Source organism: Sorex araneus, chromosome X (assembly GCF_027595985.1).
Source record: "Sorex araneus isolate mSorAra2 chromosome X, mSorAra2.pri, whole genome shotgun sequence".
Taxonomy (NCBI): domain Eukaryota; kingdom Metazoa; phylum Chordata; class Mammalia; order Eulipotyphla; family Soricidae; genus Sorex; species Sorex araneus.
The window spans coordinates 212,968,837-212,984,970 of NC_073313.1; the positions used below are offsets into that span (position 1 = coordinate 212,968,837).

Consider the following 16,134-nt stretch of genomic DNA (forward strand, 5'->3'; position numbering starts at 1 on the left):
CAAAGTAAGCCTTGAGCATTTCTGGGTGTGGCCCAGAATTCCCCAGATTAACAAATAAAAATGTAGTAAATAATTTGAAAACTTTATCATTAAATTACTTTTTGATTTATCTATGAATAGGCCATGGAAATAACTCATTTCCTTTGATGAAGTATATGTAGGGCCTGCTCATGTTGTAATATTGAATCCTGGGTGTCTTATTACTAGTTAAACTGTATTCAGCTTTATAAAGACAAAGACATATCTGTCATAATAACTCAGATTAAATAAATCTACTCAGATTAAATATTTAAAGCAAAAATGTCTGCTATCATTACTTTTTTGACAGTAATAATAACAGCACCATTTAGCACATCTAAACATGTACTAGGAATTGGGATAAGAGTGTTGTACTCTTCATTCCATTTGTTCTAATAATGAAGATGGAAAGATTGATTTTTTTTTCTTTTTCGTCACACCTGGCAATGCACAGGGGTCACTCCTGGCTCGGTACTCAGGAATTACCCCTGGCGGTGCTCAGGGGACCATATGGGATGCTGGGAATCAAACCCGGGGTGGCTGCATGCAAAGCAAACACCCTACCTGCTCTGCTATTGATCCAGCCCTGATTTTTTAACTTTATAAATCACTCACATACTCAAAGTAATTCTAGTCAGCTAGAAATTCTAGTAATTCCATTCAGCTTTGGTCCAAACTTTGCTCTCTGACTTTTAAAGTTATCTAAAATCTGGTTCTGTGTATAATGGCATATATCATTACTACTAGGCTCTACAGCTCATTCTTCTTCTCTTCTAAATTCAGTTGCTATTTCCAGAAAAATATCACTTCCTTCCCTATCAGGATAACTAATAATTTTGGCTTCATAAAAAGTGTTTTTAAGAATTCCTTTTTCTAATTTATTTTATAAAGAGCTTGAAAAAGGTTAATAATAGGTCATCTTTAAATATATCTTGTAGAATTTACTAGAAAACACTGTAAACCCCAATGTTTTTATTTGGGGTAGGGCAAGACTTTTGATTTATGTTTTAATTTAATTGTTTGTGATTAACCTGTTTTGATTTTCTATATTTTGTGATTGTATTTTGGGATATTCTAAATAATTGCCCATTTCTTCTAGGTTCTCCAACATAGTGTTGTAAAATTGTTCAAGATAGTTTCATATAATCTTCTGTATTTCTATGGCAACTGTTATAACTTCTCACCTTTCATTTTAGATCCAATTAATTAGGGTTTTCTCCAGTTTTTCTTGTGCACTTCTGTATTTAGCTTATACTTTTGAATTTCTTGCTCTTACTTTCATTCACTTTTGTGGCTTTTTAATTTCAACTTTGTTTCTAATTTTTACTTTTTAGTTTTTTCTTCTAACTTTCAGTTTCATTTGTCCTTCTCATTCTATATCCTTAAAGTGTGACATTAGATTATTAAGCTTTATTCTTGGCTTTTTCTTTTTTTTGTAAGCCTGCATTCTGTGTATTTCCTTTCATCTTAGTACTAGTTTTACTGCGTTCTGTGTATTCTTATTTGCTTCTAGGAAAAATTTTTGCATCTTTGATTTCTTCATTGACTCAATAGTTATTATATTTGGTCCCCAAATGGTTGAATTTTTTAGCTTTATTTTTATAGTTGATTTCTAGCATTATTCCATTGTGATCTGAAAAGATGCTTGATGTGATTTAGATCATTATTACTTTATTGTGTCCCATAATTTGTTCTATGCTGGAGAATGTTTCATGTACATTTATCTTTTGAAAAGGTGAAGGGCCACATAAATATCTATGTGGCCTATAGCTTTTCCAACTCCTCATTTAAGGCTATTATTTCCTTGATGAGTTTTTGGCTGACTCATCTGTCCATTGGTGAAAGTGTAGGTGTAAAATTTTCCGACTACTTATTGTGTTCCTGTCAACCTCTCTCTTCAGGTCAGCCAGTAATTACTTTATATGCTTTGTGCATAGAAATTACTGAGAGTTAAGCTCTCTTGATGTAGTAACTGTTCCCTTGACCATTATATAATATCCTTCCCTGTCTCTTATTACTGTATTATTTATTTATTTACTTTTACTTTAAGCACTGTGGTTTACAATACTGTTTATGTTAATTTCATGTATACATTATTCCAGCATTACACTAGCCACCAGAATGCCTCTTCCCTCTACCAGTGCTCCAAGTCCCCTCCTATCTACCTCCACACGTTCTGCAGTGTCCCACCACCACCACCACCACCACACTCACCCAGATCGCTCAGTTCTGTAGAAAACTGCTTAGGGTCTTTGGCTATTTGTTTGTTATTCTCTTTATTCTCTTACTGTTTCTTTTCTCCCTCCCTCCCTCCCTCTCTCTCTCTCTCTCTCTCTCTCTCTCTCTCTCTCTCTCTCTCTCTCTCTCTCTCTCCCTCTCTCTCCCTCTTTTTTGTTTTCTTTTTTCTTTTTTTTTTTTTTGCTTTTTGGGTCACACCCAGCGATGCACAGGGGTTACTCCTAGTTCTGTACTCAGGAATTACTCCTGGCGGTGCTCAGGGGGCCATATGGGATACTGGGAATGGAACCCAGGTCGGCCACATGCAAGATAAACGCCCTCCCCACTGTGCTATTGCTCCAGCCCCACTTACTGTTTCTTGTATCCTACACAACAAGAGAGACCATACTAATGCTGTCCCTTTCTGGCTGACTTATTTTTTTTTTGAATGTTATGCTCCAGTTCTGTCCATGTGGCAGCAAAATGCATGATTTTGTGTTCTCTTATAGCCAAGTGATATTCCACTGTGTATATATACCACAATTTCTTTCTCGAGTTATCTGTTCTTGGACATTTGGATTACTTCCAAGTCTTGACTATAGCAATAGTGCTGCAAAAGCATCAGAGCATAAATGTCTTTTCAATAGTGTTTTTGGGCCCTCAGGGCAGATGCCAAGTAAAGAAAACGCTGAGTCATATGAATCAATTCTTAATTTTTTTGAGGTGTCCATTTTTATGGTTTCCTATATTTTATTCCTGAGCTCACTGATCTGATTTTCATTTCAGTCATTCAGTTGTTGTACCACGCTATTAGATTTTTCAGTTCATCTACTGTGTTTTAGCTCAATAATTTTTGCCTAGATATTTAACATACTTTCTGTGCCCTGAAGTTCTCTTCCAGTGATTTCCTCATTTGAGGGCCTATCACTAGGATTGTTTATTTGAGGTCTACTTCAGGGCATTTAAGTAGCCCTGATGTAAGTGAGGTTCTTCTCAGACTACTTTCTTCTACACCAGAAAGAGGAATTCTTTTGTTACCTCATTTTGCATGTTTTGTGAAACCCCCTGTGAGGGCTCATGTTCAAGTGGGCCTGGGAGCAACTGGAGATTATTGATGACAAGTGCTAGGAAGCAGATGCAGCTCTCAGTTCATGTGGATCTGACTAATTACTGGAAATTTTTGATTGTGGGTGCCTTACAGTGACTCAGCACCAAAGTCTCGAAGGCCGGGGAAGTGACTAGTGTTACCAGTATTCACAGTTGCTAGTACCCAGCAGCAGATGTGATGATAAAATCAAGAAGTTCTGAGCAGTGACTGGCCACACACTGATGGATGCCTGACTAAAGAAATATGCAGGGCAGACCTGTTTGGTGACCAGGAGATTCGTGGTCACAAGTGTCCAGTAGCAGCTGAATTGCTGAGGTAGAATTGGGCTCTGCTCTGCAGTGCAAAGTTACAAGTGTTTGGCAAGGCGTGCAGCACCAAGTTTGAGCTAGCCTGGCTGCAACCAGAGACAAGATTATGAGTGTTCAGGGGTATGTGTGCACCTAATTTGAGCTGATATGGATAGACAGCAGGGTTTCAAGAGTTCAACAATATCTGTGATCACAGATTGAGGATGTCTGGCTGGATAGGTTATGGAGTTCAGGATTGCCAGTGCTCAGAGACACTTGTGCATCAAGTTGGAAAGTTCTTATACAGTAATCAGGTACTCAAGGTCACCTGTGACCTTCCGCCACTGAGAACTGGTTGCAGAAACTTATGTTGTGGCTGGAAACCTATGACAGAATAGGTTTAAGAAGAGATGGGCCTCAGTAACACCACATGACAGTGGGAGCTGGCAGGAAGCAGAGGAGGGTAGTTGGGGAATCAATTGTCACCTTCTCTGATTTCACCCCAAGGGTTTTCTCTGCCTTTAAGGGTGTAATTTGCTTGCAGTAGGATGTTGACTGAGGGAAGCCAGATAAATTCATTTGTTAGGCTAAAACAATTATGGTCTTTCACAGTCCCTGCTGATTGCTCTCATCTAAGTGCTAGGAAAAGGCTAAGCTTATCAGGAATTTGCCCTTAGGATCTGTTACTTTGGAGCGAGATCGATATGGTGTCCTCCAGCAAGGTTGAGAGAGGTCACCAAGATGTGCCTACTGATGACTCTGACTCCTGTTTATACTTCATATCTTGCTTCCTGTTCCAGTGTTGTAAATATAAGACAATAGGATTGACGTGCTTCATAACTTCAGTCTGCTGCTTCCCAGGACAAAGTTCTACACTCCAGAAATCTCTTCCCCATTGAAGTTTGTTGTTCCCAGGAGGAGGGTTTCTCTCTTAGCCATGAATCTTTGTCTCCATTCCATCTGAGGACTTTCTTAGGTTGAAAATTTTACTCACTGTGATTTTGGTCAGTTTCTATGTAGTTTAATCCTAGTTTTGCCATAGATTTTTACATGATCATAGGGAGACTGCAAACATTCAGCCATCTTAATTCAACCTCTCATTTATTACTTATTAGTTCACCCAATAGTTAATAAGCACAAATATATATATGTGTGTATATATATATACCAAATACATCATTAAACTGTAGCAATAAGGTGATAGTACAAGTGGTAAGGAACTATCCTTGCAAGAGATCAGCTTCAGCTTAATCTCTAGCACAATATGTAATTGCCCCAAACACTGCACTTGCAGGCTGATAGGTAGGGTGGTCCTGGAAACATACTTCAGGGAAATAATGAAACTTGAAAAGAGATTGCCTACCCCTGAAGTAGCCCAAGGGTATAAAGACCACCCAAATGCAGAAATTCAAGACTGCACTCAAAGAGCAGACTCCTCAGAAAAGGAGAAGCTACAGAAGAATCTATGAGATTATGAGAAGACCATCAACAGAGCATTAATTAATTAATCTGACAATTTCCAGATTAATTTTAATGTATTAAAAACCCCAGATAAAAAACATGTGCAAGAACTGTATAAAACCTACCAAGGCCATTCATGGCTTGCTCTTCAAGCCCATATCTTCTCCCTTGAACATGTATCTTGCTTGCTTGTCTTTTTGTCTCTTGGCTTGTTTTTTTCCACTCTGGAGAAGCCTGAGTTCTATCATGACATGTACTTCCTCTTTACCTTGCCCTTTATGTCTTCCTATGTAAGTGTCATTCAATAAAAACTATCTTGCTTCCCAACTTAACCTCTTTCTGAAATTCTTTTCTGTGAAGGAAAGCAATGGATTCAGCACATCTTTGCTAGAGTTAGGACTGACTTTCCTTTTCTGCAAAGAGCAATTCCTTGCTCCAGCCTGAGTCTATGGTCACCCTAGAAGTAGGGTGAATGTCAGGCACAGTCTTATGGTTGCCTTGTGGGGGAGACAGGATGTAAACATCTGTAATGTAAGTTCTTGCAGTAGATTGTACCAGTCCAGATTCAAGTCAGGCATTTTTCCTGATTGCTGGTGCCAAGGCAGGTTGAACAGTAAGGTGGAAGTACTCTTTTTTTTTTTTTTTGAGTCTACCTCCCAGATTTCCCAATTTACTAAGCCACCGGCAACTTTTCCAAGAGTGAGCTTTGAGCACAGAGCCAAGAGTTAGGAGTAGCTCCTAAGTGAGTATGGCCCCCAAGTCCTTCAAAGACTATTTTTTTTTTCTTTTTGGGTCACACCCGGCAATGCACAGGGGTCACTCCTGGCTCATGCACTCAGGAATCACCCCTGGCGGTGCTCAGGGGACCATATGGGATGCTGGGATTCGAACCCGGGTCGGCCGCGTGCAAGGCAAACGCCCTACCCGCTGTGCTATCGCTCCAGCCCCTCAAAGACTATTTTTTTAATATAGCAATGAACAAAACAGAAATCCCTTGAAATCATTGAAAACGTGTGAGACAAACCATAACTGATAAAACAAATAACCAATATAAAAATACACTGAGAATGAGGGAAACATGAGCACAAAAATGAGTAAATCTATAACTGTACCCTCACGGTGATTCACTAATTAAAAATAAATAAAGAAAAAATAATAATAAAAATACACTGAGAAAAAAGCTAAGAAAAGATAACATAATATTTTTTTAAGTAGATGAAATATCTAAAGGCAGTATTTAGAATTTACAAAAGAAATCAGGTGGGGGGAGGATAATTTCAGATGTTTCTATTGGAATGTAGAGATAAACCAGGAACATTAAGTTGATTGTTATTATAAAACAATAATCAGAATAACAAGTCATACAATATGAAAAGGACAAGGAAGTTAAAAGCACAGACTATGAACTCAAGTGCCCTGAAATCAATGTGTTCAATTTCCTCATGGCAAATCGGGGATAATGTGAATAGTTACTTCATAAGAGTTTGTTGGGACAAGTAATTATTTGTAAAACAGTTAAAATAATGCCTGGAATATTGGTGGTGTTCTAATTGTTTGTATTATTATTTCTAAAATCACATAATCTATTGTTACAAGATTTTCTAAATCTAGTAACTAACACAAAATTTAAAACAAATTTAAAAAAATTAAGTTAAACTAAAACATTTAGTCAGTAATCTAAATAGATAAAATATATTAGAAAGATATAGACTATGTATCACCAAAGAGGAAATTATCCCACCACAATCAAATAGCAAACATATTTTAGTAAAAACGGTAAATGCAACTTAGTGACTCATTATTTCATGAATACAACCTTTATCACTCACTTAAACAAAAATTTTCCTAACATAATATAGCATGTAACATATTTTCAGGGAGCTATGTTTATTTCTTAGATAACAGTCTTTCTTACTTGCTATCTATAGGTAAATGAAAGCTTCTATTTCCTCTTTAAACAACCTTTTTTCTAGCCACCAATCTGTAAATCTCTGTACGTTTTCATTTACCAATTCATGAGAAATGATCAAATGTTGACTAAATATTAAAAAATGCTCTAGATGTTAGGCATATGACAGTAAATAAAGCAAAGTACATTCACTAGTAGAGTTTACCTTGTGGTAGGAGACACAGCCAATTAAGAAACAAACTACATATATGATTATGTCAGAAGAAAGATAAGGCAGGGTAAGAGGTAAGAGGGAGAATGTGAACAGAAGAACGATACTATTTTAAGAAGGATTTAGGAAAGGTCTGTTTACCAAGAAGATTTAAGTAAAGGCTGGAATTAAGTTAAAAAGAGTAAGACAAGCAGATATCTCTAGGAAGAAGGTTCCAAGCTGCGGAGGCATGCTTGTTACATTTGAAAAGCATCTAGTGGCAGGAACTAAGGACTAGGAGAAAAGGACCTTTATAGAACATAGGATCTGAGAGATATGGCTGATGAATTCATGTAGGGTGTTCTAGGTGTGTACTGCTATGTCCTGTTTTGCTTGGTACAACTACAGCTTCTATTGATTGCCCTGCCCTATTTATCTCTAACTCAGTGTAGTACTTAGTAACTGTTCCATTTGTATGAATAATTATGTGATAACCCTACTGTTTAAGTCAAGGTAAGGCCTTTGGATTTCATTTCATGTGAGGTAGGACATTATTAAAAGGTTGTTTTCTTCCTGAAGGAAAGACATCATTTAACTAACCATTGTTAAAGGACTCTGTGGAAAAGTAAACTTAGCCGTCAAGAATAAAAACATGATACAGTAAAATTTTATCATTACAATTCTAACACAATTATTTTGGGAATTTTTTTTTTAATTTTTGGAGCAGGTAGGAGGCACCAGTTGGGCCATACACTGAAGGGCTCAGGACTTTGTCCTCTGTTCTTAGAGGTACTTGCGGGACCATGCGTGGGAGGGGGGATTTAAACTGGGTCAGCTACATACAAGCAAGTGCCTTAACTCTTGTACTAAATCTGTCCCTAAGGATATTCCTTTATGGGAACCAGAGTTTTACTGGAAAAAAATAAAAAATATTATAGCTCTTTTTGACAATTATACTTTGTCTGTACATTGAGTTCAAAAAATTTCCTGACAAATGAGTCTGTTTAAATATACAAATCCTTAGTTTCTCCATAGGATTTGGAGAATAAGGCCTGGAAGAAGAATTATAAACAAGCTACTTCTAGATCCAGCAAATTTCCTTTCTATAAAATGATAAGGAAAACAAAACTTGGTCAAGTTCAAAGAATACTTAGTTTGGTGAAGAGATCAAAGGTGGTTATATTTATTTTGAATTTAAGCAATGATTTGCCAAAATAATGTGTGAAATGATACAAATACTTACCTTTTTTTCTTGAAATTCCCTATTTAGACCAATGTATAATGTGGAAGAATGGATTACTCATTGCTAGGCATTTGTAAAGATTTTAATTTAAGTAATGTGTAAATTTTCATTAAAGAGTAATTATTTAGCTATTATTGATTTGGGAAAATACCACACCTAATCAGATTTGCTCCCTGTACTGGGCAATACTATATGATCAGATTAAAACATACTAGAGTTCTCTCACTGATATAATTACTCTTCCCATAATGAAATGTCCTAAGAATTATATTTCAGAGAGGACAGTGATTATATAATAAGGCAGGAGTCTTAATGAACTTGATTTTGGAAAATTACTTTATTTTTTAATTTTTTTTTAGCTCTTGCTAAGCTCCAGTTGGGGGCTGAAAATTTCCATCCCCAAGTAATCCCCAGGGAGGCCTGAAGCACAACAGTCATTCCAGTGGCTTGGGAAGCCAGCAGTGACACTGAGGTTGAGCTGTCACTTCTCCAAGCTGCTATAACTTTTGCCAAAAAAGAGAAAATATAATGTAAACCCTAAGGACATAAATACCAGATACCATAAACAGGATAATATTATGCATGAAGTCCAGGCAAGAAGTATGTAGAATTATAATTTAAAAAATAAACTGGTAATAGGCATAATTAAGAAACACAAAGACAACTAAGTATTTGATATATGTTATATATAGTAAGGTTCTTTTGAATACTGTTATAAAGGAATTTTTCAGTTGACCAGGGTTATAGTTTATGATTTATTGACAGTCTGTTGGCAGCAATTTAGAAGCAAAGCCACATTTTAAGATTTCTCTCTAGAAGGATCTATTTGTTAAAAACTTAGCTGAGTTTTTAGGATTTTTCTGGGAAGCTTTGGAGATGCCCGTTCTAGTTCTATTCTGAGTAAAAAGGTCTCTCAAAAAATTTCACACAGAAGTCCCTCGCTAAGGGATTCCTTGTTTGGGTTAGCACATCATTCACCAGAGTCCTAGAACCCACATGAAAGGCCATGATAGGATGTCCGGAAGAATAAAGAAGTTACTAACACCTGCAGGAAAAAAGATAGCCAGATAGTCAGGCTTTTAGGAAAAACAGGAAACAAGATGAGAAAAATCTACAGAAACCTGGAAATAAAAAATGGAAACAAAAGTAGCCAAACATTTCTGTCCCGCCCCACACAACACACACCACCCTAAGCAAACAGGTTTCCGATCACAAATAAAAAAACGAGGCTTCTAAAGAAAAGAGTTCAAAAGCCAAGTCCATCTATGCTATTTAGAGTTTACCTTCTGATTCTGGCATGTCCCTGCTTTGAGTTCCGAGCCTGGGATGACGGATGTGAAGGTCTCTGGAGAACACTCACTGGACCTCACTCATGTGCTCAGGCCCTGGTCCGCTCTTCAGCACTGTACTTATTAAATTGCCTCATATTTGTAAACACTTCATCTGGTTGGATGGCTCAACAACTTTGTACTCGAGGTCTAGGAGAGTATCGTATTTCACTGAAGAATCTGCACATCACATTTTTGTTTTTCTTTTCTTCAGTTTGGAAGTTTAACCTTTCATCACATAATTGTAGATAATTTACATTTTTTAAAAATAAGTGTTTTTTTCAGTAAGAAAATACTAGCCTTGAAGGAGTAAATGGAAGATAAGGGGCTAGTAGATATATATAGGATTTTTCATTCTCCGAAAGCTGAATATACATTGTTCTCCAGTGTACTTGGGACATCCTCCAAGCTAGACCACACGCTGGGCCACAAAACATACCTCCATAAAATTAAGAGGATTCAAATTATATCAACTATCTTTTTGGACTATGAGGTACTGAACATAGAAGACAAACATAAACAGAAACGGAGAATCAAATAAAACACCTGGAAACTGAACAGCCTGCTACTGAACAAACAGTGGGTTATAGAGGACATCAAAGAGGAAATCAAAGATTCCTGGAAATAAGCAAGACTGAGGACATGAGCTACCAGAACTTGTGGATACAGCAAAAGCAGTGTTAAGAGGAAAGTTTTGCAAGTATACATCAGGAAGGAAGAAGGGGCCAAAAAATAACTTGACCTTACAGCATAAAATCTTAGAAAATGACCAGCAAAAGGAGCCCAAACCAGGCAGGAAATAATAAAACTCGGAGCAGAAATTAATGAGCTGGAATACCCAAAAACAATCCAAATGATCAATGAAATCAAAAGCTGGTTCTTTGAAAAAATAAACAAGACTAATAAATCACTAGCATTACTCACAAAAATGGAGAGAGAGAGAGAGAGAGAGAGAGAGAAAGAGAGAGAGAGAGAACCAAATCAGAAATGAAAGGATATCACAACAACAGAAACCACAGAAATTCAAAGAATCATTAAAGATTACTTTTTTTTTCTTTTTGGGTCACACCCGGTGATGCTCAGGGGTTAATCCTGGCTCTGAACTCGGGAATTAAATTACTCCTGGCGGTGCCAGGGGGACCAGATGGGATGCTGGGAATCTAACCCAGATCGGCCGTGTGCAAGGCAAACACCCTACCCGCTGTACTATAGCTCCAGTCCCTAAAGATTACTTTGAAAGTCTTTATGCTACAAAACAAGAGAACCTCAAAGAAATGGATAGATCTCTAGATTCCTATAACCTCCCAAGGTTGAACCAAGATTTGGAAAAATATCTGAACAGAAGGGGAGAGAGAGTGAGAGACAGAGACAGAGACAGACAGTACAGAGAGACAGAGACAGAGAGACAGAGACAGAGACAGAGAGAGACTGAGAGACAGAGACAGAGATAGAGAGAGACTGAGAGACAAGAGAGACAGAGACAGAGATGGAGACAAGACATAGAGAAGAAAAGTACCTACTACAGAGGAAGCGGGGAGTGTGTGTGTGAGGGGGGAAATGCACACTGGTGAAGGGATGGATGTTGGGGAAAAAAGTAAGTGATTTTTAAATAATACCACCATTTTTTTTTCAAAAAAAGTTTAGCCCTTGGTTTTTGATTGCAGAACTGAAATTTCCATAAGGTAGGAGGTGCCAGCGAGGACTAAAATTGACTCAGGAGAGTGGTGGATGTTTGCGGGGCACTGTAGTTACCACTGAGGGTGCAGTGCCTTTGAACGTCAAAACTGTGTTAAACACTTTCATAATTGTGTGATATAAACTACAATTTTAAAAAGCTTCACATAATGATATCCAACTCATGTTTTAGTGGAACAGGGTGTGGGGGGAAGACCTAACATTTGTGACAATTTGACAGTGAAATGTAGCTATAGACAGTGAAATGTAGCTCTAGAGGACTGAGGTGAGAAACATTAAGTGGGACCAGTGAGTTGAGAAACACATCGCTTCCCTCCATTAGGGTCTCCTGCTCTAAAGCCACAGGAAATAGTTTTTTTCTATCAAATAACAAATTAAAAATTGTTTTTTTTTTCCTCAAACACAATCTGCTAGTCTTCATAGCTGGATTTCCTGGACAGCATCCCCTGGGTGAGAAGAATACAGCAAGTACCCTTGAAAGGGAACACAGGAGCTCTGGTTTCAGTTTTTCAGTTTTTAGAAAAGTAATGTATGCACAAGAAGCACTTTGACAAGACGATTTTATAATATGCAAACTCTGCCATGGTAAAAGGCCTGGAAATAAGAAAAACCTTAAATAAGAAAAACCTAAAACCTTAAAATCCTTAAAGAATCTCCCAAATCAATGAATCAAGTACAGAAGTTTTTATTTGTTTTGAAGGCTTCAAATCTTTTTCCTTTTATTTTTCTAATTTTTTATTAGTGAATCACTGTGAGGTACAGTTACAGACTTACAACTTTTCGTGCTTGTGTTTTAGTCATACAATGCTCGAGTACCCATCCCTCCACCAGTGCCCATTCTTCACCACCAATGATCCCAGTATCCCTCCCACCCCCCAACACTCCCCACCCCACCCCACCTCTGTGGCAGGGCATTCTCTTTTGTTCTCTCTCTCTCCTTTTGGGTGTTGTGATTTGCAATAGAAGAAGATACAGAAGTTTTATATATGGATGTAAAATATTGTAAAAAGATTTTGGGTTTGTATCACAATTTTTTCTTATTTTTAAAAGATATTAAATAAAAAAAGATATTAAATAATATTGTTAAGGATTCTTGAGAGAAAAGAATGAATTTGATTCTTTTGGGTGGGGATGGGGGAAAACTGAGTCACACCTAGCCGTTTTCAGGGCTTCCTCCCAGCTCTGTGCTCAGAGATTACTCCTGGCAGTTCTCAGGGGGTCATATTCAATCTTCATTGAATCAAGTTTGACCCTGTGTGAGACAAGTGCCATAATCTCTGCATTCTCTCCTTGAACCCAGTAAAAATTAATTCTTATGGTAATGTTCACTAAAAGATCCTTTAGTGATTTGTTGTCATGTATGAATTATGCATTGGTATTCATCCTTCCTTAGACAAAAATAAAAGCATTTTCTAGAAGTGTCTGTCTAAAATCTATTTTATATACTATTGTAGTTGTTGAGTAGAGAGCATCACACACGGGAGGTATAGGCTTTACCACAGAGCTATGTGCTCAGTCCTTATTTTAAAATGCTTTAATTTGTTTGCCTGTTTGTTTTTGTTTGGGGCAACATCTGGGTGTGTTCAGGGTTTACTCCTGGCTCTGCTCAGGGGTCACACCTGGCAGGACTCAGGGTATTCCATATGATGTTGGGAATTGAACCTGGGTTAGCTATGTGCCCACTTTATTATCTTTCCATCCCCAAAGTACTTTAATTCTTGGGTTCTTAATTCCACTTTCTTTGTTCCCCCCATAATTAAAAATAAATATTAAGTATAAATACTTAAATATGAATATTAAAGTTAGATAATCCTTTTCCTTGGGTTTTGATTTCTTTAGTACCTCACTGTTATACAAGAAAAATATTCCTGGGAAAGGAAACACATATACTTAGCATTTACTTTGGAGTTTGCAAGTAAATTGAGTATGTAGTCTGCTCTCATCATTTCATTGGGATATTATATACATAAAAAGATACAGATAAATGATAGAGAGGTCGATGACCTCAGAAGATAGATAAAAGATATGACTATGCTCAAACATTGGATGACTCCCTAAAAATTTGTTTCTTTAAATGCTTACCTTTTTACTATTTTTTTAGACCACATATAAATATGATTTACAATCTTCTTTAAAATACCACACTCTTACTCTCCAAAGTGATAGAACAGACATTAAAGCACTTGCCTTGCAGGTGACTGACCTTTACTCCATCTCTAGCACCATATATGGTTCTCTGATCTCTGCCAGGGGTCTCCTCTGTTTCCAGTTTTAGGCTGTCATGTTACATGGGATAGGATTTGACAGGTCTTAAGAATTCCTTAAGAGAGTTTCTTGCCTGCATGCCTGGTTGTCTTCCCTGGGCCCCTCGGAGGGGGTGGGCTCCAGCTTCCCTCCCATCCCTGAGCCCATCTCCTGCAGCTTTGGGATGGGAGGCTTTGGGATGGGACCTCTGGAGCCTCGCCACAGCCATGCTCAAGGCCCCTCTCCACACGTTCAGAGGAGCCTCACGCATGAAGGTACCGGCAGAGTAACCCAGGTGTGTGCAACCCGGGCCCCTCGGACCTCCAAGCCTGCTCGGATCGGGACTGGACCTCTTCTGCCCAGACTTCCCATTTTCCAGTAGCTAGGCGGTCACACCCAGCGCTGTGTAATCCCACCAATGGCCAACATCCAGAGACTTAAAACCAAGCTCCTGGAAGACATCTAATAGCCTAGTTCTCCCTCTGGGAGAACCTGGCTAGCTACTGAGAGTTTTCTGCCCACATGGGAGAGTCTTGCAAACTCCCCATGGTGTATTCATATGCCAAAACCAGTAACAATGCTGGTTCTCACTTTCCTGACCCTGAAAGAGTCTCCAATGTGGCATCGTTGGGAAGGACGAGTAAAGAGAGGCTTCTAAAATCTCAGGGCTAGGATGAATGGAAACATTACTGAGACCGCTTGGGAAATTCGAAGACCAATGGGATGATGATGATGATGATGATGATGAAGAATTTCTTCAGGGAAATCTTAACAGTATTGATTAATCCTTCCCTGCTAACCCTTGCTATCACTCAGCCTTGTAGACTGTATTTCCTGTACCTGTTCATGTCATAAAACTTCAAGGGGCTGGGGCTGGAGCCACAGTAGAGCAGGTTAGAGCATGTAGTAGAGTATGTCTTGCATGGCAGCCAACCTGGGTTCAATTCCTGGATTCATCCCATATGGTCCTTTGAGCTCTACCAGGAGTGATCCCTGAGCACAGAGCCAGGAGGAAGCCCTGAGCACTGCAGGGTGTGGCGCCCAAACAAGACCAAAACAAAAAACTTCAAGGGGCTATCCAAAAGTCACGCCAGTGGATTCCTTTACCAGTACTGTGGTGTTGACAGCCTGTCACCTAGCAGCTACTGAACCCAACTGGGAGAACAGGGAATATTTCCAAGTTCTTCCAGTCAGAAAGTCCATGGTTATAACTTAATGTTTTGTTTTGTTTTGTTTTGTTTTGCACAAGGAAAGGATGGACAACGGGAGTATTACCGGGGCATGGACACAGCTTTCATGAATTGACCCCAGTGCATACCACTATTGGTTCATATTTGAATGTGATTTAAGTAACACGGATAGTGTCAGCGCCAATGTGTTATTAATCCAAAATGGACAAGATTTGATATGAAGGACTGTAACTCTTTCTTTTCTCATGCTTAGTGGGATGCTGTCTTTTCCAAGGTAAATTCCCGGTTCTTTTAACTGAATTTGAACAGCATCAGACTTTTTGACCTCCCAGGAACTTTGGCATCCCAAACCTGAGCATTTCCTTGAGATTAAGTGTCATTTGGAATTCTAAGACTTTAAAAAATAATAATATTAATTATTATTAATATTGAATTACTGAAATAAACAGTTCCAAAGTTGTTCATAATTGAGTTTCAGTCATACAATTGTTCCAACACCTGTTCCTTCACCAGTGTGTTTCCCACCACCAATGTCCCCAATTTCCCTTCTGCCACACCCCTCCCCAGCTTGCCTCTATTCTCTTGCTCCTTTCTTCTCTTTCTTCTTGCTCTCTCTCTCTCCCTTTGTCTCTATCCCTCTCTCTCTCTTTCTTCTTTTCCCAGACTTTTTTTTTCATTGAATCACCGTGAGATACAATTGCAAGATTTCATGTTTGTGTTTCAATCATACAATGATCAAAAACACCCATCCCTCCACCAGTATGCATTCTCCACCCCCAATATCCCCAGTATACCCCCCCTTTTCCAACCCTACCCCTGCCTCCATGGCAGAAAATTTCCTCCATAATCTCTCTCTACTTTTGGGCATTATGGTTTGCAATACAGATACAGATTTGGTTTGGTTCTTTATCTACTTTCAGTACACATCTCCCAACTTGAACGACTCTTCCAACCATCATTGTCTTAGTGATCCTTTCTCTATTCCAGCTGCCTTCTCCCCCAGCTCATGAGACAGGCTTCTAACTATGTCTCCCAGACTTTTGAGAGGAAATAAATAGATCTTGGAGTCTAGTAATTGCAGAATTGGTTTCTTTAATTTCTTTCTTTCTTTCTCTCTTTCTTTAATTTCTTTCTTTCTTTCTCTCTCTCTTTCTTTCTTTCTCTCTTTCTTTCTTTCTTTCTTTCTTTCTTTCTTTCTTTCTTTCTTTCTTTCTTTCTTTCTTTCTTTCTTTCTTTCTTTCTTT

At 38.3% G+C, this 16,134-nt stretch overlaps 1 protein-coding gene across 1 annotated transcript in view; it reads right to left on the reverse strand.

Annotated features, from left to right (window-relative positions):
• Window positions 1-9,791, reverse strand: part of CCDC141 (coiled-coil domain containing 141) — a 216,604-nt gene extending 206,813 nt beyond the window's left edge. Inside the window, exon 1 of the mRNA XM_055121699.1 lies at window positions 9,717-9,791. The gene's annotated coding sequence lies outside the window, so the exon portion shown is untranslated. The remainder of the gene's footprint in view (window positions 1-9,716) is intronic.
• Between the last annotated feature and the right edge of the window lie 6,343 nt (window positions 9,792-16,134).